The sequence below is a fragment of the Anolis carolinensis genome, chromosome 3 (genome assembly GCF_035594765.1).
Source record: "Anolis carolinensis isolate JA03-04 chromosome 3, rAnoCar3.1.pri, whole genome shotgun sequence".
NCBI lineage: Eukaryota > Metazoa > Chordata > Lepidosauria > Squamata > Dactyloidae > Anolis > Anolis carolinensis.
Genome location: NC_085843.1, coordinates 191,817,011 through 191,841,433, shown reverse-complemented (window position 1 = coordinate 191,841,433; position 24,423 = coordinate 191,817,011). Strand labels below are relative to the sequence as shown.

The following is a 24,423-nucleotide window of genomic DNA, read 5'->3' as shown; positions in this document are numbered from 1 at the left end:
TGAGCCGCCCCGAGTCCCTTCGGGGAGATGGGGCGGGGTACAAGAATAAATAATAATAATAATAATTATTATTATTATTATTATTATTATGCAACAGTTACTTACACTGGCGAGCAAGAGAAGCCTTTAGGATTGCAATGGACTGCAGAGTCTCAATAAAAGTTCAAAAAAAATTTATTCAGGTAAAAAGAACTTCATTGTAGATAGAAAGGCTTGGGAGCTGTCTAGACTACTATAGACTGGTTTCTAAGGAAAAATAAGAAAGGAAAAATAACAAACATCTACATAGTTACATCTTGCCAGGAGAGATGGCAGGATGCTTCTTGTTAGCTTGAAGAACAAAGGGAGAAGGAAGGAACCAAAATGGTTCGGCCTCATGGTCCAGTTTACTGGGGCCATAAAAGACATTCTGACCAATGGGAAGTTAGTGTCCCTAAAGATTCACATTTCTACTAACTTCAAAGTAAGGGATGTGACGTAAACAGGATAGAGTGAAACACAGTGAAGCCTGTCTAGGCATGCTTTGGAAACAGGGAAAGGATTCCCTCAATCTAACTCTATCATCTATCTAACTACATTTGGACTTGAGTAGTCCAGGATGATTTCCCAACAACAACAACAACAACAACAACAATAAAAAAAAACTTTATTTATACCCCACCACCATCTCCCTTAAGGACTCGCGGCATCTTACAAAGTAGCACACAATAGTGCCACACAACATATAAAATACAATACATCAGCATTTATAAAATCAATAACACACCACTTTACATAAAACCATAACATACAGAAATTAACAAAACTCAATTCAAATTAAATAAAGTGCACAGTAAAACATGGCAGTAGCCACTAATTCAAAAGGGGCCATACAATCAATTGGACACCCCAACTGCAAACCAATTTAAAATGTCAACATTAAAGTGCCAAAGTAAACAGCAATTAGTTTAGCTCTGCTGAGTTACCTGTTTACCAATACATGAATGCTTGTGAATATCACTTGTTCAAAGAGTTTACTTCTAACAAGGACATACTTTTCTTGACTAGTGGTTTTCAAAACGTGGTCTCCACATATTCATGGAGATTCACACTTGCCAAAAGGATATGTGCCCAGAGACTCAGTGTAGCTGTTTTCCAATAGATTATGTCTAATACTCCTTCCCCAGTGAAATTAGATTGGCCCCTTTTCTCCTGCTGTTTAGAAAACAACTCAAAACCTGGCTATGCAAGCAGATGTTTGACGAGTGACAGTACTACTGAAGTAGCTAAATGACAACCACGGGTTGGGTGCAATGTCCAATATGTCTAAAAGGTTTTTACATTCATGTTGATGTGTTTTGGCTAGTTTTAATGGTTTTAATTCATAGTTACATGTTATTGATTTAGATATGTTATGTATTGCCCATTGAATTTTGCCATCTATTATGGTGTACACTGCTTTGACCCCCCCCCCCCCCCCCGGGTGAGAAAAGCAGTATAAAAATGCAATAAATAAATAAATAAATAAAATCTTAAGTTATAGGATCTTCATCTAACCTGGCAACTCTATTCAGCTATCATAAGCCATACAAAGTCATAGACTGGGCAAATATTGTGTGACAGTTCCTAAAGGTGCATGAAACAGCCAACTGGCTTACAAACACAAAGCTTTCAAAAGTTTCCTTTATCAGTGACCTTGACTCACTAAGTGAAAAAATATTTGCTTAGATTTATTTACTAAAACCTGTTTAGCAATTAAGCATTTTTTGCACACATAATATCCTAAGGATCTTTGGTGAGTGAGTAGCAGTGTCCTCAGGATGCTTATATATGTTGCTTCATTATGAAATCTGATGTTGCATCATTTCAAACATGAAAAAACACAAGGTTGTGCCTAGGAGATACTTTTAAAAAATCAGTAGAAATAATTAATTACTTTTAAAAGGGAAATTTAGCACAGAAATGTTTGTCCTTGTCCTAGACCAATGATGTAGTTGAGGATTTGCTATATCTCTTTTCATTTTATTTTTAATGTCATGGTAAATCAAGAGCAAATGAATTATGAATTCTCATCCTCATGCAGTTTGAAGATTCATAGGGAAAGCTCTTGAGAAATAATAAATTAACAAATGCTGCTACTCATAAACTCAATGTTTATAGCCAATAATCTGTTAATTTCGCAGCACATAATGCAGTTTAATTTAATATTTGCCTTGATACCTTAATTACGTTAATGAGGATATCCGCCATAAAATATACACTGCTTTAAAAAAGAGATAGAGAGCAGCATCCAGATATGAATGCATTTGCTCAAAGGAAACTAAACCCTTGCACTTGATTTACAAAGCAACTTTATATGCAGGTAGGAAGAAAAAATTATCAAGAGAAACAAAAAACACTTCTTCAGTGGATCTTAGGTGATCCCTCATTGTCCAAATATGATAGTCTTCCAGGTGTAGTGTCCTGGCAGTGGGTACATGGGTGACTGTGGAGACCTATTCTTGACCCACACATTCTTCCACAGTCGGGACATTGGTTTCCAGATGGAAAGCGGTCCCGATCAGGGTTGGCTTGACAAACCTTCCTCTTGGCATGTTTCTGTGATGCCTCAGGGCAGCGTGAGCACTGGAAACCAGACACGGAGGCTAATAAACAATCTAATATCTTTATTAAGGAAATAAAGAAGACAACTAAAAATAAGCAGAGTATATAGTATAGCAATAGTCCTTTCAGAAAAGGTCAAATATAGTCCAGTAATGTGAAAGTAGATGTCCAGTATTAGAGTTCAAAGTTTTAAATCCAATAACCGAAACACACTCAAACCTTTAGGCTGTTTGAGTGGGGATTAAAGCAAGATCTGTCAAAGAGCTCCAGGGATCAATTCCGAGGCTAGGATACGAGGCAAGGCAAAGTTAGTCGTGGTAAAGCTGAATCGCTGTCCAGGATTGACAGGGAGACGAGATGCAACCCTGGTCTACTCGAGAGTAGCGCGCTGCAGAACTAGAGTCGATGTGAATTCCTCAACTGACACGTTGAACACCGCAAAGGTCAGTCGGCACCCAGAACTTTTATGGGACTACACTCTCCTCTCCAGCCAGGTGTCTGAACACTCTTTCCCAAGGGAAAGTGGACTAAGTCAACAACTTGCCAGATGCAATCCTCCCGGGAAACTCTCAAGGGAACCGGCTTAATTAACACTTGCTCTCTCCTCTAATCTAGCGCTTCTTCTCAGATTCTGCTTCTCCGAGCGAGATGTTTCCCAAAACAATCTGCGGTCAAAAGGAGCACTCTCTGGAGAACCGGGCTGTGAGTCAAGGCCCTTTTTAATTAACTGTGCGCTAAAACTGTCAACAGGGGACATCTGAAGGGAGCTGAATCTTGCTGAGTCGGCACAAACCCCATATCTTCTTCGGTCTGATCCATAATGGCGACGGGGTCATGACTCGGGGGGTCTCTGAGACACTACAGTTTCTGCCTTTCTCCCTCCATTCAAATTCCACAGCAATACTGGTCACAGCTGACCTCCAGCTAGAGCGCTCAAGGGCTAGGGCTTCCCAATTCTCAGTATCTATTCCACAATTCTTAAGGTTAGCTTTAAGCCCATCTTTAAATCTCTTTTCCTGTCCTCCAACATTCCATTTTCCGTTCTTGAGTTGGGAGTATAGTAACTGCTTTGGGAGACAGTGATCAGGCATTTGGACAACGTGGCCAGTCCAGCAGAGTTGATGGCGTAGGAGCATTGCTTCAGTGCTGGTGGTCTTTGCTTCTTCCAGCACGCTGACATTTGTCTGCCTGTCTTCCCAAGATATTTGCAGGATTTTTCAGAGGCAACACTGATGGAATTGTTCCAGGAGTTGAGTGTGACATCTATAGATGGTTTACGTTTCACAGGCCTATAGAAGGGTTGGGTGAACAATAGCTTTATAAACAAGCACCTTGGTATCCCTACGGATGTCTAAGTGGAAACCCTTACTGAGTGCATATGAACAGCAGAAATGGAGAGAAAGGGAGCGAACAGATAAGTTTGCCACACTAGCAGGTTTAAAAACACACAGATCTATTAATCTGGCCATCAAAATGGAAATCATAAGAAAAGTGGGAGCTGATGAAAGAAAAAGTAATCCCTGGATATATTTAGGAAGCAGCTTCAATTGATCTCTCAAACAGAGATCTCTGCCACCCTAGGGTTGTGTTAAGTCACTAGGGATTTAGCAAGAAATTGTGATTAGAAAAATTTACACACTTTTTGAGCTGCAGATATAATAATGTTTATACAAGGGTTCCCTGTGACCTGGAAATCATCTGAAAGATTCCTCCAGGCTAAAAAATTAAACAAAGATTGCTTCTCTCCCTTGGAGAGAAAGGTGAAATAAGTAAAAGCACACATAATATTGTTCTGATTGTTTTTATACCTGAACATCAAATCATGGATTAATATTACTTGCTGGTTTTATTTAATTAATTGGAAGGCTGGTGCTGCATTTCACTTGAAAGCCTTTTTATATCAGACATAATAGCTGAAATTTAGGCTCAGAGCTATATAATCATGGGAGTGGAAGTTTCACAAGACCTTTAACATTCCCTGCAGAACAGTGCTGGTGCCTCACCAAACTATAATTCCCATCATTATTTATATTTATGCCATGGCAATTAAAGTGGTGTCAAACTGTATTATTTCTACAGTGTAGATGAACCCTTATATACTGAGGTCTGACTCTACGTTTTTGGAATGATTTATGAAATAGTCTTCATATAAACAAGAGCAGAGAATTTTTTTTCCCCCATACAAGTATGTCCTAACCAAAGATATTAATGCTAGTATAGAAAAAAAGTGTGAGGATATCATAGATGCCCAGGTATCCACCAACCACAGAGCAAAAGCAACTGCTCTGGAAAGTTATTTTTTATTATTTATCCAAGTCTTACATGCCCTAGTTGTTTTGATTCACATGTGCATATTGTCAGTTGTGCATAAAAAGTATGCTGATACATATTCAACTCCTTTTTTTGTGTAGTGTAGGAACCCACCCATATTTTTCCATGTTTTTTCTTATATTTCCCATGTTATTTTCTCTAGTATTACATTTTCTGTTAAAAGTCATCCCAACAAAAACATCTACTTAGTTAATGGAGAATTTTCTCTACATTGCTAGAAACTACTTATTCATAATACATTCTGACAGAAGAGAGAGACAATAGCCTTTAAGTCCACTGAAGTGGCAAGCTTGTTTAAAGATATTACTTTTTACTATGCTTTCCAAAATCCCCTGAGCAATGTCCATGCTAATTGACAGACTGTGAAAGCTGTAGTCCAAAGAAGTTAGTTTTCAGAACTTTTGAGTCTTAGCACGATGGTGAGGAGGCAAACATTCTTTTTTTCTGACAGAAATATCGAACCGATCTTGGTGTTCAGAAAACTCAAATAAAACCGAACTCTCTATTCATTCCCTGGAACAACAACGCATCTTGAAGATTCAGGTCTAGAGGGACCTTTGTCCAAAGTCAGGCTGCCACCACAGATGATTCTTTGACTAGCAATTGCGTATTTCTTGCACGCTTTGAGATCAGTAGCAAGCAAAGCAAAATCCATAGCACTGTGGAAACAATCCTGCTCTCTCCAGTGACAGAACAAAGTCTAAAGAATGGTTTGTGAAGGAGCAACAAATGCACTATATATGTGCCAAGGAGAAAAACAGAACAATAGCACTGAGTCACAAATAAACTTGCAAGAAGAAAACAGGGACAAGTTCCTCATACTCTGCAAATTGTTTTCCGACATTGTTTGCAGTTCAGTTCAGTTTTAATGTTATTCTCTTTATCTGTTTTCTTTTCATTGTATCTTAATTTATAAAGACGACTGTGCAAAAAAGGAAGAGTAAGGAGAAAACGTTGCCAAAAATAATAACAATATAAAAATCCTATGGGCCATTAAGACCCAGAGTGACAAACAGAAATATATGCTAGACATAACTATGGTTGAAACAAAGAAAGCTTGGATTATAGATATGGCAATTCTGTGGGGCTTTACAATTGAAGACAAAGAGACGGGGGGAAAGCATGAAATATTAAGAGGACAAATTAAGATTTGACGTCTACCAGGAAATAAAACAACTGTGGTTCTATTAGTGATAGGGACACTGGGAGCAATTCCAAATGGACTGTCGAATATCTGACTAAAATTGCCAATAGATAGCATCATAATAGCACAATTACAAAAAGAAATGGCACAGCTTAGGCCATTATATGACAATACTTCACCAACTCCTATATTGGTGGATATTAGCTGTATCACTGACAGTCCAAACTTCCAATAGTAAAGAAAGTCTCCCCAAGTGGACTGCTTTGTCTTTTGCCACACACCGCTTTTTTCATGTTACTTCTATATGAATCCTTAAGAAATAATCTATTTCCTTTGACTGTTGGGTGATGCTAGTGCCCTATAAAATCTAAATTGGAATTGCATATTATAGGTGGGGATGCAGGCTGTACACATCCTCCAATATGACCCTAGAGCCCCTTAGATACCCCTGCCTCCAAAGCAGGAATTTAATCTTTCTCTTCAATCTTCTCATTTTCCTGAATCATTCATTCTCAATATTTTTGTGGGGACTTTTAAAAGGAATGAGAGATTTGCTCCAATGTATACTCCCCTGCCTTTGGAATCAATGTGGAAGCAAATCTGGGGAAACAAGCAGCTGTGGGAGACTGTGGAAATCCCTATCTGGATCAAAGAGTCTAACATTTACTACTAAAAAGAAAATGGAAAGTTTCCCTGCTAGGAATTTAACATGGCATGCTGTTTAGGTGGAGGACAGAAGATGGTAAATTGCCACAGATAGCCTGGGATCTTGAAGAAAGTTAATATTAGAAAGCTGATGGACAATGAGAGCTGAGTCTCTCATTGTCTTTTTCTCCAGAAGCCCTACTGAATCGTACCCCAGTTTGATCATCAGGAGGATTCCCAAACATTCTCACAAAGGAGTAAAAAGTAACAGGAAAAAATTCTTCCAATAAAATTCCTTAAAGCTGCAATCCTGTAAGAGGGCCTACTTTGAGTACAGAATTGCATTATATATAGCCATATAACCCAGAATATCAAGGGAGATAATCCACAATATCTACTTTGAACTGGGTTATCTGAGTCTACACTGCCATATAACCCAGATCAAAGCAGATATTGTGGGATTTTATGCAACTATGTGGAAGGGACCTAAGACTGCAAGTCCAGACAATGTTACGAAAGAGGCATTGCTTGCAACAGCATGCACACATCTTCTGTCCTCTTATAAATAAATAGATTTCGGAGTCTGCTTATCACATGCTTTTATGTAGCTAAACAGATAAGCAGAGATGCAAGCAAGTGTGATATGTTTGCAGACCACACACAGCTATATTTCTATTAGGCTATTTTTAAACTGTCCTCTTCCTATACTTTCTTCCACAGCAGAGGATCCAGATGGTAGCCTGATGCCATCAGCCACTTGGGTACCAAAACAGATTCCTTTTCATTAAGGGCTCTTTTTATTCCTTATGATAAAACATCAGTTAAACTCTTGGTCTAAATTATCAGACCTTCTTCATATCAACCAGCCACAATGAAGACGCTCCTTGAAACAGTCCCCAGATATTTTTATGATACAAGCTGATCTTGTGCAGCAGAACTGTTTCTTCCAGTTTCCATTAAATGTCTTTGTTGGAAGCCAATGGCAATGTAAAAACAGCTGAGTAACAACAATAAGCATTAACCTGTACATAGGACTGGCCCTTCCATTAGGAAAAACAAGTAACCTCACTCATAAAGTATCTTAAGTGCCATGAAAGGGGCGGGGGTAGAGATTTCAGCTGCTTAATTCATGATTACTGTATTGGGTTTCTGGCTCATGTGTCAAAATAATGTGGCTAGGTTTGGACATAATGCACCCGGATAGAAGGGAGCAGCATCTGCCATTCCATATTAATAGCAAAATGTCTTAAGCCGTGAAGGTTCATGGCCCCAGTGTTATTGTGGCAGTGATTCTGCACTAGGTTTTATCCTAAACTTTAATGGAGCTATTCAAAGTGCTGGATCTATATTTTGTTTTACTTGCTACCAAATGGTGATCTTAAGCCAGACACTTCTATCAGATTAACCTGCAGATAAACATTATCTAAGCCTGCATCTACACCATTGTAGTTTTTAAAGGTCTACAGCAGTGGTTCTCAACCTGTGGGTCCCCAGGTGTTTTGGCCTACAAGCCCCAGAAATCCCAGCCAATTTACCAGCTTTTTGGATTTCTGGAAGTTGAAAGCCAAAACATCTGGGGACCTACAGGTTGAGAATCACTGGTCTACAGCCTTCTTTGCCAAACACTGTTGGTTCCATATCAAACTATGACTATCACAACTCCAGAGCATGAGCCATGGCAATGAAATATGGTTTCAAACGGAATGAATTCTACAGTGTAGATCAGGGGTCCTCAAACTTTTAAAGCAGAGGGCCAGTCCACAATCCTTCAGACTGTTGAGGGGCCGAATTATCATTTGAAAAAAAAAAAAGAACAAATTCCTATGCACACTGCACATGTCTTATCTGTAGTGCAAAACAACAACAATGAAAGAAAAATACAATATTTAAAAATGAAAACAATTTTAACCAACATAAATCTATCAGGATTTCAATCGAAAGTGTGGACCTGCTTCTGGCCAATGAGATAGTCAAGTTAATTAGGATTGTTGTTGTTGTTGTTGTGTGCCTTCAAGTCATGTCAGACTTTGGGCGAGCCTGAGTCTAAAATTATTCCTTTATTTATTTACTACATTTATTTACTACATTTATATCCCACCCTTCTCACCCCAAAGGGGACTCAGAGCAGCTGTATGTACATACAATATATTATATTATTAGCATAGCACAATATTAGCATTATATATTACTACACATTGAACTATACCACTATACTGTAATATTATATGTAATATATAACATATAATTTAATATTATTATATGGTATTATTATTAGTATTATATTGTATAACATTATAATATTTTTATCAATATTATATTTATATATAATATGTTATATTATTAAAACTGATATAAAAATATTATAAAATGGAGGGCGGGGGCCAGGTAAATGAACTTGGAGGGCCGCATCTGGCCCCCGGGCCTTAGTTTGGGGATCCCTGGTGTAGATGAACCTCTAGAGCAGTGTTTTGGCCTTCAATTCCTGGAAATACTAACAACTGTTGATTTCTGGGACTTGTAGGCCAAAACACCTGGGGAGCCACAGGTTGAGAACCATTGCTCTAGATATCTTTGATGGGACCAGAACCAAAAACAGGACAGTGACTATGGACTTCATCAGACAGAGGTCCATAAGCAGGGGATAGTGGGGGAATATGTGGGGAAGAGGGGCTAATCTGTGGGGCGTCGGGGGGAAACCATCAGGCAGTGCTCCGCATTGCTCCCTTACCATCATATGGTGCTTCCCATCTGCCCTACACTGTCCTTGGCTTAGTCAATGAGAACATGAACAGTCACGTGTTCTCAGGGCAGCCTCTGAACATGCTGCCAAGACGTTGCCCAGATGGAGCCTCGACAGGGAAAAAGCTCAGTGTGATGAGATCATAAGTTTAGAGTGTATTTCTATAGAAACTGACTAAAGTAATAACACACTCGGATGCATGGTTGACCTCATCTCTACTGCACACAAGCTCAAACTGTAGGCACAGAATCCAGTAAAGATATAATATGGCAATGTGCTGTACCAGCTGCAACTGCACTTTCTTACTCAGTTCATACAGCCTTCTAAAATATGAGCAAACTGCACCAACTTCAGATATAATGCTGAATAATATACATATCATACACGGAGTGAGCAAAAAATGATTCATTTTTTAATGGTGGAAAGATTTTTTAATCTGATATGTAGCTCAAGAAATGACTATAAATTCAGACATCACAATGAATTATTGATAAAGCTACGCTGGAAAGGGAGAAGGAAACCACATAGACGTGTGAGAGAAGGAAAGGGTAAATGATGATTGGAAGTCTCTTTTAACCCAAGGGCCAAATTGGGTCCAGCTAAGTACAGAAAGTACCAGATGCCACCTCACTGCTGGCATATAATCCCCATGTAATTACCAGTCTCCATTCGCTCAAACATTCATATGCACGTCCATGCACATTACACACAGACATAAACCTGCAGAGTCTCTGCTGGCATAAACAAAGTATTTTTAAACATCCCACTGTAATCTGGGATGTGGGGGGCATCAGTGAAAATTCATCCTTTCCTCCCACAACGGTAACAACCTCTAAAACAATCTCACATATTGCAATTAATGTTTTTAAATAATCTATGCTGGCACCATCAGAGGCATTTATAAAGCCTCACTGCAGAGTGGGAAGAGGTCTGGGGAGAGGGGATGCCTAAATGTAGAGAACAGTATCAGAAATGTTTTGATGAAAGCCTCCTGTTCCAAAGCTTTGTTTAAATAATTATTATAACCATGATTCAGTCTCTGTCTCCTGCACTGATCCCTCCTGGTTAAAATCCAGAGATGACTCAAACTATATCCACACTGTAACATTTCAGCAGTTCCACACCACTTTGACTGTTATGGCTCCATCCTATGCAATCCTGGGATTTGTAGTTTGTTGTGTCACCAGAGCTCTCTGACAGAGAAAGGGTAAGGTAAAGGTTTCCCCTGACGTTAAGTCCAGTCATGTCTGACTCTGGGGTTGGTGCTCATCTCCATTTCTAAGCCAAAGAGCCGGCGTTGTCCGTAGACACCTCTAAGGTCATGTGGCCGGCATGACTGCATGGAGCGCCATTTCCTTCCTGCCAGAGCAGTACCTATTGATCTACTCACATTGGCATGTTTTCAAACTGCTAGGTTGGCAGAAGCTGGAGCTAACAGTGGCTGCTCACGCTGCTCCTGGGGTTTGAACCTGGGACCTTTCGGTCTGCAAGTTCAGCAGCTCAGTGCTTTAACACACTTCACCACCGGGGCTCCTTAGAGAAAGGGTAAATATCTCAAAAAAACTACAAATCCCAGAATTCCATGGCAGCTATTGTCATGGCAGACTGCTATAATTCTGCAATGGATATAGCTTGAGTTATCTTCTCTTCTAGGATTTCTTCCCTTGCTCATATTTGGGCAATTGTATTTATAATAATATAATAATATAATAAATCTTTATTTGTACCCCACCACCATCTCCCCAGGGGGACCAAGGGCAGTTCACAAAATCACTATAGTGCCGCATCTGAACCACAACACACAGTACACAAGTACATAAATGTAAAATATATAACATAAGTATTAAACCAACATTGTATGTAAAATCATAGTTAAAATATAAGAATTATAAAATTTCCTCAAATGCAGTAAAACCTGTGAATAAGCTAATTATCAGCAATAACAAAGTGCAGAGTGGGACAATCAGGTCGTCAGGCTAGCTAGAATTACACAGGCTCAAAGGCCTGTTGGAAGAGCCATGTTTTCAAACTCATTTGAAAGGCTTGAAGGGTGGGGGCAAGTCTAATTTCATTAGGTAAGGAATTCCAGAGCCAGGGAGCCACTACCGAGAAGGCCCTCTCTCGCGTCCCCACCAACCATATTTGAGACGGTGGTGGGACCAAGAGGAGGGGCATGGTATGCTTCCTAAAGCTCACCCCAGTTAGTAATCTGGCTGCTGACCTTTGCACTAACTGCAATTTCCGAGTCATCTTCAAAGGCAGCCCCATGTAGAGTGCATTACAATAGTCCATTCTGGATGAAACTAAGGCGTGGACTACCATGGCCAAGTCAGGCTTTTCTAGGTATGGTTGCAACTGGCGCAAAACTTTTAACTGTGTGAAGGCCCTCCCAGCCACCATCAACACCTGAGCTTCAAGTGTCAGCGATGAATCCAAAAGGACCCCCAGTCTGAGGACCTGTGTCCTCAGGGGGAGTGTGACCCCATGGAGCACAGTTTGCCACCCTATACCCCGATTGGCCTTGCGACTGACCAGGAGGATCTCTGTCTTGTTGGGATTAAGTCTCATCTTGTTGGCCCTCATCTAGTCCATCACAGCTACCAGGCAATGGTTTAGGATCCGGGGAGCTTCCCTGGAATTAGGTGGAAAAGAGTAGCAGAGTTGTGTGTCATCTGCCTAGAGATGGCACTCAACTCCAAAACTCAGGATGACCTCACCCAGGGATTTCATGTAGATGTTGAAAAGCATGGGGGAAAGAATGGAACCTTACGGGACCCCACAGGTCAATCGCCAGGGATCTGAGCAGGTGTCCCCCAACATCACCATCTGGGTAAGATCCTCCAGGAAGGAGCAGAGCCACTGCAACGCAGTACTCCCAAGATCCATTCTGGAGAGTCGACCCAGAAGGATACCATGGTCAATGATATCAAAAGCCACTGAGATGTCCAAGAAAACCAGCAGGGACACACTCCTCCTGTGTACTCCTCTATGGAGGTCATCCACCAAGGCGACCAAAGCTGTCTCCATTCTGTGACCAGGCCTAAAACCAGTCTGCGAGAGATCGAAATCAATGTCATCCAAGAATCCCTGGAGCCGAGAAGCCATCACCTGCTCCAGTAAAGGAAGCTTTGAAACAGGCCGGTAGCTGGTTAATATAGTTGAATCCAGGGACGATTTCTTTAGAATAGGTTTTACAATTGCTGTTTTTAAATTAGATGGGAAATGTCCCTGGTCCAGTGAGGCATTGATAATCCTCGAGAACCACTTGGCCAATTTCCCACTGGCAAGGTTGATAAGCCAGGAAGGTCAATGATCTAGAGCACAAGTGGTCGCTCTCACAGCTCCAAGAATCTTGTTCACGTCACCAGGCCAAACATGCTGAAATGAATTCAACAAGATGGGATGAACAGATGCCTCAGATACATTTGTAGGAACTACTACAAAACTGACATCAAAGTCGGAACAAATCCGAGCAACTTTATCTGCAAACTTATGTGCAAACTCACCACATTGAGTTACTTAGTGGTCGAGACTCTCTCCCTGGGAAGAGTACCCCTCACTCTTTCCTTATGAAGGCCATATGAATGGCAACTTCCAGTCAGCACAGATATTTAAAATTCATATCCCATTTATCAAAAGAAAAAGACAGAAGTCTATCTCTACTTCTCATTGAAGTGATAAATGGGTGCATTATATAATTAGCATATCAGGGAGTAAATTAGAAATCCATTTACCTGACATGGCTAAACTAGTAAGTGACATTACGTGCGTGGAAGCATTTAAACATGTGGACCTCGTCTCACTGGACCTTGAAGTTCAGTCAAAATATATGTTTACCATGGTATGAACTCTAGACCCAAGATTTTGGAAGTACTGATAGATGGCATGTTCAACGATTAATAATGATAAATACACACAAATGTCTATACTAGACAATGTCGAAGAGATAAACAAACACTATAAAGGTTCAAAACATAAAAAGAGATGTGTATATTAGAGCATCTTGCAAAGGCCACAGAAATAGTCAGGCCTCTCTGAGTATAGAGCTATCTTCCTTCTATGTAAAAAGGATAAGCGAATACTATAAAGTTTCAAAACATAAGTTGCACTATGTAATTCAGAGCACCATATACATACAATATTACCTGAGAGTTAACAACAATAATGAAAATAATAAGTACAGTCAACTGTTATAATCCACATTAGTATCTTCCAGACTGTAATAGTCTCCACTATTTAAACATCAATTGAATTTGGCAACCAAAATAATATAAACACATTCAGCCTTTCCAAAATAATATTGGTTAATATATCTTTTAAGACTTCACAGGTATTGAAAAGCTTGTTCCAAAAAAAAAAAAAAATCCTTGACCAAAAGTTCTTTTGATTCTTTGAGATCCTGTGTTGATGACATCAAATGTATAGCATATTTCTTGAAATTACAGTCTATTGGAAGTAAGTTCAGTTTCTCAAGAGTAAGATCCCAAGTCTGGGGATGCCTTTTAGTGTTGACTCCAACATTCATGTTTAGTCAGACTTTCAGAAAGAACTACTACTTATATACTGTTCTCCATGTTTAGGCATACCATGCAATCAGGATCTCAATTGTGTAGCAGCACCTATGCACATGCACCCCTGTGTTGTAGAAATACCCCCTTATTAGACATCCTGTTCAATACGTGGACATTGAGGATGGGTTAGGAGTGTGTTAACTTTGTTGGCAGGTCATCCCATGTGTTCAATGTATGTCTACAGAAATTGCTGAAAAAAGCTAGAACAGGGGAAATGCTGTTGATTACAACAGGAACGTCTTCAACAAACCCAAGCATATTTATTTTCCAATTTAAACCAACCTGCAATTCAACTATAGTTGCACAAGACAGCAAGCACCAAATAACTTAGGGGGGAGGGGGGACAAGTAGGAGACAGAATGCAATGTTAATTTAACTTTTGCTTTACTTGTGCCAAAAGACATTGAGGTTAATAAATGAGCTTCTCTTCTTATTAACTCAATGCTGTGTGGAGAGTTCTCTGACATGTGAAAAGCTCTATAAAACTGCTACTGCTAGGTGTCAATGTTTCCAGAATGAAATAAATAAGCGGACTGAAACAGTTCAAAGAGAGGGGGAAACAGTGAACAAGCCAATTTCTTCGCTTTTTATTGCTGTCTCTCTTTAGCAGTTCTATTACAATGAGGGCAGTGGAAGAAGCCATGATTCTTAGCTAAAGGGAAATAATGTAGGTTATATATCTGGAAGTAGTGCAAAATTTGTAATCTTCGAAATGTGAACATGCCCTATCATGCCTCACCATTTGGCACAATGCCTGGGGCTCTGCAGAAATTGAGTTCTGGAACATCTAGAAGGCTCCAGTTTTCCCAGCTATATCCCAACCTTAAGAATAGTTCAGGGACCCATGCATTTGGAAGGTAGCCATTGCAAATGGTTCTTATTTTCCAGGATTTAGAAGTGCTGTGCTCCCCTTGACTGAGTTGTAAAAAAACCTGGGAACCAGTTCTGACTGAATACTTTGCCTCACAACTCACTACACTAGACTAGAATGAACTCCATTAAAATATGATAGCCATGTTTGAATGGCCATCAGGTTGGAAAAAATCAATGTATAGCTCCATACCAAAAAAGGGAAACGCTAAAGAATGCTCAAACTTTTTATTTCACATGCCAATAAGGTAATGCTCAAGATCCTGCAAGGTAGACTCCAGTAGTACATGGAGTGAGAGTTGCCAGATGTACAAGCTGGTTTTAGAAAAGGCAGAGGAATGAGAGACCAAATTTCCAGTATCCGATGGATAATGGAGAAAGGTGGGGAGTTCCAGAAAAATATCTATTTCTGTTTTATTTACTATTCTAAAGCGTTTGACTGTGTGGGTCATAATAAATTGTGGAAAGTTCTTGGTGGTATGGAGATACCAAGTCACCTTGTCTGTCTCCTAAGAAATCTGTATAACGACCAAGTAGGAACAGTCAGAACAGACCACAGAACAACAGACTGGTTCAAGATTGGGAAAGGAGTACGGCAGGGCTGCATACTCTCACCCTACCTATTCAACTTGTACGCAGAACACATCATGCGACGTGCAGGGCTTGATGAATCCAAGGCAGGAGTTAAAATTTCTAGAAGAAACATTAACAACCTTAGATATGCAGATGATACCACTCTGATGGCTGAAAGCGAGGAGGAGTTGAGGAACCTTATCACCAAAGTGAACGAAGAAAGTGCAAAAGCTGGGTCGAAGTTAAACATCTAGAAAATCAAGATTATGGCAACCAGACTGATTGATAACTGCAAATAGAGGGAGAAAACATGGAGGCAGTGACAGACTTTGTATTTCTAGGCACAAAGATTACTGCAAACGCAGACTGCAGCCAGGAAATTAGAAAACGTTTACTTCTTGGTAGAAGAGCAATGACCAACTTCGATAAAATAGTGAAGAGTAGAGACATCACACTGGCAACAAAGGTCTTCATAGTTAAAGCAAAGGTATTCCCCGCAGTAACCTATGGATATAAGAGCTGGACCAGAAGGAAGGTTCATGAGGTCAAGAAGAGTTGGAAGCAACTGAACAAATAAACAAGAACAACAAGCCATGTTTGAATAATTTGAAAGGATATTATACTAAAGCTGGAGTAAGCTTGTTTTTTGCTGTTACAGAGACTAGGAAATGGAACAAAGGATTCAAACTATAGGAAAAGAGATTCCACCTATAACATTAGGAAGAACTTCCTGGCACTAAGACTTGTTCAACAGTGGAATGCACTCAGAGAATTGTGGAGTGTTCTCCTCTAGATGCTTTTGAACAAAGGCTGGATGACCATTGGTCAGGAGTACACTGACTGAATATTCCTGAATAGCAGGGGGTTGGACTGGATGGCCATTGTGGTCTCTTCAAACTCTTTATGAGTCTAACTTTTTCATGACAAGGAATAAAAGACAGCATTAGGGCAGCCATTCCTTTCTCCCCAGGTATCCCAGAGTCTGTTATTCTTCTTCCAAGTGAACAGCTTGAGCAATCCAGATGGTATGCGCTCTATTCATACTCCAAGTAGGTCAGACAATCTGGAGTGTGCCTCAGTGCGCGATCCACTTTTGCAATCTGGAGCTATAAAACTACTGCAGTGGTAGGATTATAAGCCTGCTCTTCCTTTAACAAAGACACATTTTCATTTGAACTGCCCTGCCCCTATTGTCTTCTCTTTGCAGTCATTTAACCAGTGCCTGCTACTGGCTCTTGAAAAACTGTCAACTTCACTAAAAGCAACTCAACTGAAAACAATGGAACAAACCACACACACTGAACAGATTTTAGACTAACTACGGTAGTTACTTGCAATAAATATCCTTCTGCAATAGAAGAAGGCCCCTTAATATCCACTAGGATTTGGTTTCAGGACCTTCTATGGATATCAAAATCCATGGATGCTCAAGTCCTTTATAATGGGGGTAATAAAATAGTGTCCCTTATTATAAAAAATAGCAAAGCCAAAGTTGGATCGTGAAAGTGATGTACACAGAATTTGTTGACACAGAGACCCAACTGTTCTCTGCATGTGAAACTTGGATGAGAGAGAACTTCCTTTCTTTTGCAATGGAATTTTAACTTTAAAAATTTTTTATGGTCTCAATAATTGGCAGAAGCGGGATGTCATGAAATGTATGTGCTTGGTAATGTTACTGGTTCATGTCACTACCACATAGCAGAGTGTCAAGACAATGATTAAGTAACTGTGAAGAGAATGTGTTTTGAAACACAAATCAGTATCCTGTAACATTCAAATTTTTATTTTAGTTACATTTGAAAAATTGTAAATTAAATTACTTTTAAACATTGTAACAATAACAATAGTTAGCTACTTTGTGATACATTGGAACAATTGCTATAGTTATTTTCTAAAAGAAGGTTCCCAAGTTCTGCATAGAAACAATTAGAGGTTATTAAATCATGCTGCACAGAACTTCACTATGTAGAACAGTGACCTCATTGGCCTGAGATCATTCTTTCTGGGAAGAAGTCTGTGGACGCCTCTTTTCATAGTTGCAGAATGTATGATCATATGGAATATGGGTGCATAGTGCTTTCCAGCTTGTTCTTATGTGTGTTTGCAGTGTGAGTTCTCTTGAGTTTCTGTTGTAAACCTTCAAGTTTCCAACATACGCAGAGTCTCGCTTATCCAACATAAACAGGCTGGTAGAACACTGGATAAGCAAAAATGTTGTATAATAAGGAGGGATTAAGGTAAACCCTATTAAATGTCAGATTACGTTATGATTTTACAAATTAAGCACCAAAACAACATGTTATACAACAAATTGACAGAAAAAGCAGTTCAATACATGGTAACGTTATTTAGAAATTACTGTATTTCCGAATTTAGCACCAAAACATTGCAATGTATTGACAACATTGACTCCAAAAACACTGACTACTAAAAGGGCAGACTGCGTTGGATAATACAGAACGTTGGATAAGCAAAGGTTGGATAAGCGAGATTCTACTATATTAGCAGCCAGAAGGTGAATGTATCACTGGTGTTTTTTGGCAAGATTTGTTCAGAGTAGGGTTGATGTTGTCTTCCTCTGAAACTGTGTACAATTTGCTCAGTGGGTTTCTGTGGCTGAGTAGAGATGTGAATCCTGGTTTCCAGACTCGTAATCTAACATTTAGACTTTTTACCATGCTGGCTCTCTTGGGTATACCATGACAAATGAGCCACTTCGCAGCTCAGTGATGCTTCTAGCAGTCTTTCTGCATTTCCATTACTTCAACCAGCAAACAGAAGGAAGCCCCAGGCCTCTTTTTGACACCGCTTTCCTCTGCTCCTCAAGATTAGATATTTATATGGAAGTAGCTTACAGCCTTCTGGGAAAAGTCTTTCTTTATGAGTACAAAGCTGAATACCATTCCAAACTTCCTAACTAGTGTAGGCATATGTATGCTTTCAAGTTGCCTGTCAATTTATGGCAATCCCATGAATTTCATAGGTTCTTGTAGGCAAGGAATACTCAGAGGTGGTTTTGTCAGTTCCTTCCTTTGAAATATAGCCTACAGCAGCTGGTATTTGTTGGTGGCGTCCTATCCATGTACTAACTAGGGCTGATTATGTTCGGTTTCCATGATCAGATGGAATCTGGTGCCTTTGGGTATATAGGTTCTGCTAAATCAGGTTCCTACAATATTTAATTAAAACTTTTTCTCTGATACTCTCATGGGAAAGAGAAACACTGAAACGCAAAAGAAATCTTCAGGAGGGCATTTTACGACTCATTTACTGACTTTATTAATCCTATAAAGTAGCTGAAGGGTCTTCTACATGTAAGCAACTTTTCAGAACCCTGAATACTTTTGCAGCTGCTTGAAGTGTTTCTTTCAGATAATTGCCACATATGCCTACAGGACAATCTTGCAAAAAAGCCACAGATTCCTTTGAGGACATAGAGCTTTTTTAAAAAAGGTATCTGGGAAAGAAAGATCTGTCAGCTGCTTCCTAGAATTATTACAGTAAGTGGAAAATGCACCACATCCCTTTGCAACCCTACAAACACTTTTTTTGCCACCACAGCCATCTTCAGATACATTTTCAGTTTGCCCTCATTAGTTCTCATGTGGTTAAAAAAAATTGAAAAATTTGGCCCAGCTCCAATTTCAAAGTAGACAGCATGCTACTTCCTAATAAAGTCCTGCCATTGCTTTGCAATTTGTCTTTTCTCCTCATAAATGAGAATATAACCCCCCTGGGGCTTGCCTGCCCACATTATAATACTTCATACTCTCCTAGTGCTTCATATTGAAGATGTTTCCTCTCTCAAAGATGCTTTGTAAATGATCACAATAAATGTTTTGAATTTTTTCCAAATTTTGGAATATCTGTAGTTACATATACAGGAAATATATATAGAAAATGAGACCGTTTATTGTTTCATATACACTTTGTACACATATCCGGGAGGTAGTTTATATACAATCTTTTTAATAATTTTGTGCATTAAATGAAATTTAATGAACCTTCAGGAATCAAAAGTGTAACTATCTCATTAATCCAGGTGAGCAATTTTGGAGCATTTGGGATTTCAGAATGCCAGATAAAGGATGCTCAATGTGTAGTCACTTCAACCTCTCAGTTTTTCTTACCATCTCTCTCTATCTCTATCGCTCATACACACACAAAGAAACACATTATATGATTGTGGAATGGAGAAACAGAGAAGCTAATTTTTAGTCTTTTGAAACTTAGGAGACACATTCTAAATCTTGAGTTGCTTGATGACTCCATTTTGAAATCCCATAAGCAAAACTTGCAAAGTTTTCCTCATGCAACATCTGCAAAATTGGCTATGAAAAAGAGATTGTGAAGCATAAATGTAAATCGTCGCCTTCTGCTCTTTTTTGGGATGTTACCCTCATGTCTAAGCTGAAACAGGAGACAGTAAACCAATAAACCTAATCATCATTTTTTGCATTTTCAACATGAAAAAATGATTCCTTATTAATACTACTTTGATGAAAGTATATGAAACAGGGTAACCTGTAGCACCACCTACAAGTCTAAGATGTTTTAAAAAGGGAAGAAATGAATAATTAGAACAAAATAAATAATCTACTCCTTCATATCCTAGATATCACAAGCGTCATTCTGATGAAGTATTCAGTATAACCTCTGTATCTTTGTGGGATACATTCTAAGAATGACTCCTCCGTGGATACCTGAAACCATGGATAATAGGACCATATATTTTACTATACTTAGGCTGGAAACATACCATAGAATTACATGGAAGACCTAGAGAAACCAAGGGGAATTTGGGGGGTGGGAGTGTGTGTAAGTGAAACTGTCAATAGAGTGGTCATGACATAATTTAATGTAATTCTTTTCCTCTCAAAATCTAAGAATCTTAAAGTTGGGAGGGGCCATGAGGACCATTTAAATCCAATCATGTGCTATTCATTAATACACAGCTAAAGCACTCCTGAAAGAGTGGGCTATAGCATAAGTAAAACATATAAACATTGTGTTGAACTGCTAAGTATCTAGAGAAAACTTGTAAAATCATTGTTCTCCTGTTGAGTTGGTTGAGATCAAGTAGTTCACTAAAAGGTAAAGGTTTCCCCTGACGTTAAGTCCAGTCATGTCTAACTCTGGGGGTTGGTGCTCATCTCCATTTCTAAGCCGAAGAGCCGGCGTTGTCCGTAGACACCTCCAAGGTCATGTGGCCCGCATGACTGCATGGAGCACCGTTACCTTCCCGCCGGAGCGGTACCTATTGATCTACTCACATTGGCATGTTTTCAAACTGCTAGGTTGGCAGGAGCTGGAGCTAACAGCAGGTGCTCAAGCCACTCCCAGGATTTGAACCTAGGACCTTTCGGTCTGCAAGTTCAGCAGCCCAGCACTTTAAAGCACTTCACCGGGGCTCCTAGTTCACTAGTTTTTAGAATTAAGTGAAAATCATATTTTGATTTAGGTCACAGAAAAACAAAAAGAATGCATCAATTTGTTCTGGTGATAGAAAAAATATAAGCTTCTTGGTGCTTTTTAGAAGCTGAAGACAACAGCATGTTCAAAATAATATACTGTAGAGAAACTCAGGATTCTACAAGAAATTGATTACAACCCCAAAGATAATTTGGCATAGCTAAGCACATTTGTAGCTTGGTGACTCTTAAACCACTAGCAGAAATAGTGACTCAAAGGAAGCATGTAAATATGCTGTGATAACAGGTAGTATTAACTATAAATGCAGTTGTCGAATCATCCTACTGTTCCTTGTCTTTTTGTTGCTGGCATAATATTTCATTCTGCAGAAGAAAATACATAAATCTGAATTAGAGCATTCTGAATTCACTAACTTGTGTTATTTGTTGCAGATGTGCCATTTTAGATAGGACAAGAAGAGACCAACATCTGACAAAACCACTAACCATATCAATGGTATTGACTAAAGCCCAGATCCTATGGCTTTTGCACTTCAAAGTATGCTGCTATTTATTTATTGTATCAGAAGCGAAACCAAGGGTACAGTTGTAATGTATTTGAAAACACAAATAAAATTTTAAAAAACTTGGCATTATGCTAAATTTCCTTTGACCAGAAGCTGGCCACTTGGAGTGCCTCTGGTGTTGTCATAAGAAGGTCCTCCATTGTGCATGTGGCAGGGCTCAGACTACATTGCCGTAGGTGGTCAGTGATGTGCTCTTCTCCACACTCGCATTTCATGGACTCCACTTTGTGGAGCCATTTCTTAAGGTTGGCTCTGCATCTTGTGGTGCCAGAGCGCAGTCTCTTCAGCATCTTCCAAGTTGCCCAGTCTTCTGTGTGCCCAGGAGTGAGTTTTTCATCCAGTCACAGCCACTGATTGAGGTTCCGGGTTCTAACCTACCACTTTTGGACTCTCGCTTTACGTGGTGTTCCTGAGACAGTTTCTTGATTTAAGGAATTGGCATGCTGGCTGATATCCTAACAGAGGATGGGCCAGAGATGTCACTGCTTTGGTCCTTTGATTATTGGCTGCTATTTCCCAACAGATGTCAGGTGGTTAAATACTGGAAACAGTATAATTTCTCCAGTGGTGTGTAGACATACTGTGATAATGCGTCATTAAGAGACTCATCCACTGTTCTAACATGGTGAAATGTGTTCCACACTGGGCATGCGTACACAGCAGTAGAATAGCAAAGCGCAAGGACAAATGTCTTCACTGTGTCTGGTTGCAATCCCCAGGTTGTGCCAGTCAGCTTTTGTATTTATTTATTTGTGACACTTCTACCCCACCTTTCTCAATCCCAAAGGGGACTCAAGGTGTCTCGTATGATATTGTTTCTAGCACCCACTTCATAGTCAAGCAGTGTGCTTCTTGTAAGTCAGAGCACAGTCCAGCGTAACTCCCAAGTAATTTGGTGTGCTGCAATGTTCCAGTGGGATTCCTTCCCAGGTAATCCTCAGAGCTCGAGATGCTGGTCTGTTCTTAAGGTGAAAAGCACATGTCTGTGTTTTGGATGGCTTAGGAATCATCTGGTTTTCCCTGCACACGTCTATGTTTTAGATGGCTTAGAAATCATCTGGTTTTCCCTGCACACGTCTGTGTTTTATATAGTCAAATTGGCAGTGTGTGTCTTCAAGTTCACAGTATGGGGTATTAATTTAATTAATAAAGCTTAGTAACAATATAAAACTACTTTGGAGCCATGATCATCTTACTTATCCTACCAGGGTAAGAAAGGTCATTGGTGTTATTTTGTAACAAATTTAACTAAAATCCATTCCATATCCAAATAAAAACACACACTAGAATATACACTTGTGGCCTCTGTATACCCTATAAAGATTGCAAGTGAGATCAACTGTAACCTACATTCAACATTCTGACTGCGTGCTTGAATACAATACTTTACAATTGTGATATTCAAGCAAATTAATGGGAAGGCAAAATCTGCCTGAAGACATGTCACTCTAACACTTCGTTTATTTGCAAAATCCATTTCACAGTTCTGTCTCAACATGAACCCTTGATAACTTCACTGTTGATAAGTTAACTGTAAAAGTGTAAGTACCTTGGCTGACAATGACATTTCAACCCAGCAATCTACTGACAGAGTCATGGGTGGCTTGAAGAAGACACAAGTCAATAAGCTAGACAAGAACTTTTGAAAACAAAAAACAGCAACAAAAATTCCCAGAAATAACTAGTTCCACTGCCATTCAGTCATATAATAAAACTCTCCATTTGGACATTAATGGGAAACAGTTGTTGTATGGTTTTAAGTTGTTGTTTAAAGTTATCATCATCATCATCATCATCCTTATAACATGCAACAAAAAGAGATCTTGGTTGGAGACTCTACAAAGTAGTGGGAGAGCAAATGCAGTGTATGCAGAATTTCTTGCATTCAATTCCCAAAATTTACAATTAGAGTTTGAAAATAATCCTGACTGAAATTGTAAAATGCAGTGTATGCAGAATTTCTTGCATTCAATTCCCAAAATTTACAAGTAGAGTTTGAAAATAATCCTGACTGAAATTGTGAAATTCACAACTGTTGCCAGACAGTAAAATGTAGTATTTTGTGTTCTAGAGAGCCAAATCTGTGCAACTTTGAACAGACTATAGGCTTCAGAATATAACAAAGAAAACTATAACATTTTGTCAGCAATACCAGGTATTATTTTAACAATGGGATGCTTCCCAGAAAGCAGGAATACTTAAAATTTTCAATAGCACTTTGCTATTGTGAACTTAAGATTTTCTAGCATGCATATATAGTGAACTGACTCAGAAGAATATCATGACCTTTACTTATATGCTCTTCTGGGAAGGATATTTTATTTCAAAGGTGAACATTGTTAGTTTGCCACTACATACTGCCCCGGTGGCGAAGTGTGTTAAAGCTCTGAGCTGCTGAACTTGCAGACCGAAAGCTCCCAGGTTCAAACCCCGGGAGCAGCGTGAGCGGCCGCTGTTTGCTCCAGCTTCTGCCAACCTAGCAGTTCAAAAACATGCCAATGTGAGTAGATCAATAGGTACCGCTCCAGCGGGAAGGTAACAGCACTCCATGCAGTCATGCCGGCCACATGACCTTGGAGGTGTCTATGGACAACGCTGGCTCTTCAGCTTAGAAATGGAGATGAGCACCAACCCCCAGAGTCAGACATGACTGGACTTAACGTCAGGGGAAACCTTTACCCTTACCTTTACTGCTTTCACAGCCCTGTTATATTGCCGACAGTCCCTCTACTGCTTTTGCAGGTGAAGACGATCAGGAGATATAACATAGACTTCTGGAATGTCCTTACATAGTTCAGCAAATCACATACACAATTTTAAGAAATCCATATATAAGGTACTGTATACGAGGGCTATCCAGAAAATATGTGACGTTTTGGAATTAAAAATTAACGAAGTATAGGATAAAATATTTATTATATGCAGTTAAAAGCCATACTTCAGTAGTACCTTTAAACATAGTACC

The 24,423-nt window shown here is 39.4% G+C and overlaps 1 protein-coding gene across 2 annotated transcripts in view; it reads right to left on the bottom strand.

The window, feature by feature from the left end:
• Window positions 1-24,423, bottom strand: part of plpp4 (phospholipid phosphatase 4) — a 166,932-nt gene that overhangs the window by 112,938 nt on the left and 29,571 nt on the right. The gene's annotated exons all lie outside the window — the stretch shown is intronic.